We start from the raw sequence: 3046 nt of genomic DNA on the forward strand, positions 1-3046 counted from the left end.
GAAGATAATCATTAAGACAAGTTGAAAATGAAGACAAACCAAATGTGAAGACATAGCAAATGTAACGCCATGGGTAAAACACTTCAACAGAAGAATTTTGGTGGTGGCGTTACCCACCGTATAGGAAGTATTAGACCCAGACACGGCGCACAATTATCATGGTGCTCCAAAGTCAAATTCCACGTTAATGTATTCACACTCAGAATGTAAGTCTTCATTTATTGACGATATATTTTACTTCATGTGTTGCACATCTAAGTCATCAACATGCATAAGTGTTAGGATGTGTGCCTGATCACGGGACATTTGAGGATTCCAAGATTTTTAGCTCGCACCGTAACTTGCAAAACCTCTTCTCATCCAAGGTCTTGGTGAAGATATCTGCCAATTGCTCTTTAGTGTTGACATGTATAATATTAATATCTTCCTTCACAACATGATCTCCGAGAAAGTGATGACGAATTTCAATGTGCTTTGTCTTCGAGTGCTGAACTGGGTTGTTGGAAATCTTGATGGCGCTTTCGTTGTCGCAGTAGAGTGGCACTTGCTTCAGGTGAATGCCATAGTCTTTGAGTGTTTGCTTCATCCATAGAAGCCGAGCGCAACAAGATCCAGCAGCAATGTATTCAGATTCAGCAGTGAAGAGAGATACACAATTCTGCTTCTTTGAAGACCAACATACAAATGATCGTCCCAGAAAATGACATGTGCCTAATGTAGACTTGCGATCCACCTTGTCACCAGCATAATCAGCATTCAAGAATCCAACTAGATCAAACTCTGAGCCCTTTGGATACCATAATCCTAGTGTTGGGGTGTGAGCCAAATATCTGAGAATTCGCTTCACAGCTAAGTGATGCGATTCCTTTGGTGCCGCTTGGAACCGGGCACACATGCAAACACTAAGCATGATATTTGGCCTAGATGCACATAAATAAAGCAAGGAACCAATCATGGAGCGATATACCTTTTGATCGAACTCTTTACCATTGTCGTCGGGACCCAGATGATGCTTGGCTGGCATTCGCGTCGTGTAGCCTTTGCAATCTTGCATTCCAAATTTCTTCAGGCAATCTTTGAGGTATTTCTCTTGAGATATAAAGATGATGTTGCGTTGCTGACATATTTGAAGACCAAGGAAGAACTTCAGCTCTCCCATCATGGACATCTGATATTGCTCTTGCATCATATATCCAAACTCATCAGTGTATTTCTGATTGGTGCAGCCGAAGATAATGTCATCCACATATATTTGGCACACAAACAATTCACCATCATATGTCTTCGTGAAGAGAGTGGGGTCGAGGGAACCAGGTTTGAAGCCTTTGCTCTTCAGGAAGTCTTTGAGTGTGTCATACCAAGCCCTAGGGGCTTGTTTGAGGCCATACAGTGCCTTGTTGAGCTTGTACACCATATCAGGATGTTTTGGATCTTCAAAGCCAAGCGGTTGTGCAACATACACTTCTTCGTCAATCTTGCCATTGAGAAAAGCGCTCTTCACATCCATTTGATGCAGAAGAATGTTATGATGATTTGCATAGGCCAGCAGTATGCGTATGGCTTCAAGTCTAGCCACAGGAGCAAATGTTTCATCGAAGTCAATCCCTTCAACTTGAGTGTATCATTGAGCAACGAGACGAGCTTTGTTTCTGACAACTTGACCATGCTCATCTTGCTTGTTGCGATATATCCATTTGGTGCCTATTATATTGTGCTTGCGAGGATCAGGACGCTTAACCAGTTCCCATACATTATTCAGTTCAAACTGTTGAAGCTCTTCTTGCATAGCTTGAATCCATTCAGGTTCCATGAAGGCTTCATCAACTTTCTTGGGTTCAGACATTGAGACGAATGCGAAGTGCCCACAGAAATTTGCTAGCTATGTTGCCCTTGAACGAGTGAGTGGACTTGGTGCATTGATGCTATCAATTATTCTCTCAATCTGTACTTCATTTGCAACACGAGGATGTATAGGACGAAGACTTTGCTCTTGCTGATCATTGTCATCGTTAGAAGGATTGTCTTCAGGCTGAGCATTGTCTTCAGGTTGATCAGGTGCGGAGATGATAAGTTCCTCTTTAGGCTGAGTTTCAGATGGTATGATTTCTCCAGTTCCCATAAGTTTGATCGATTCACTGGATGGAACTTCATCTAGCACATTTGGCAGGTGCTCTCTTTGTGAGCCGTTAGTCTCATTGAACCGCACATCCACAGTTTCAACCACTTTATAGTGAAAGAGGTTGAAGACTCTGTAGGAGTGCGAATCCTTTCCATATCCAAGCATAAAACCTTCATGTGCTTTTGGTGCAAATTTTGAAGTGTGATGTGGATCCTTGATCGAGCACCTGGCACCAAATACTCTGAAGTAACTGACATTTGGCTTCTTGCCAGTAAGGAGCTCATAGGATGTCTTGTTCAGAAGCTTGTGAAGATAAACACGGTTGATGATATGGCATGCAGTATCAATGGCTTCAGGCCAGAATTTTCTTGGAGTCTTGTATTCATCAAGCATCGTCCGAGCCATCTCAATAATTGTTCTGTTCTTGTGTTCGACGACGCCATTCTGTTGTGGCATGTACGGAGCTGAGAATTCATGTGTGATGCCCAAAGTGTCAAGATATGTATCTATCCCAGTGTTCTTGAATTTAGTGCCATTGTCACTTCTGATGTGCTTTATCTTGACGCCATAGTTGTTCATGGCTCGATTGGCGAAGCGTCTGAAGACACCCTGCACTTCAGTCTTGTAGAGGATTATATGCACCCAAGTATATCTCGAATAATCATCAACAATGACAAAGCCGTAGAGACAAGCAGTAGTAGTAAGAGTTGAGTAATGAGCGAGACCGAAAAGGTCCATGTGGAGCAGTTCAAAGGGTTGAGTCATTGTCATGATTGTCTTCGAGGGATTCTTGGCCCTCATCATCTTTCCTTCTTCACAGGCACCGCATAAGTGATCCTTCTTGAACTTGACGCCCTCGATGCCTATGACATGCTTCTTTCTTGCAAGAGTGTGCAAGTTCCTCATGCCAGCATGCCCTAGCCTCCG

The sequence above is a fragment of the Triticum urartu genome, chromosome 6A (assembly GCF_056163025.1).
Source record: "Triticum urartu cultivar PI428250 chromosome 6A, HENAU_Tu73, whole genome shotgun sequence".
Taxonomy (NCBI): Eukaryota; Viridiplantae; Streptophyta; class Magnoliopsida; order Poales; family Poaceae; genus Triticum; species Triticum urartu.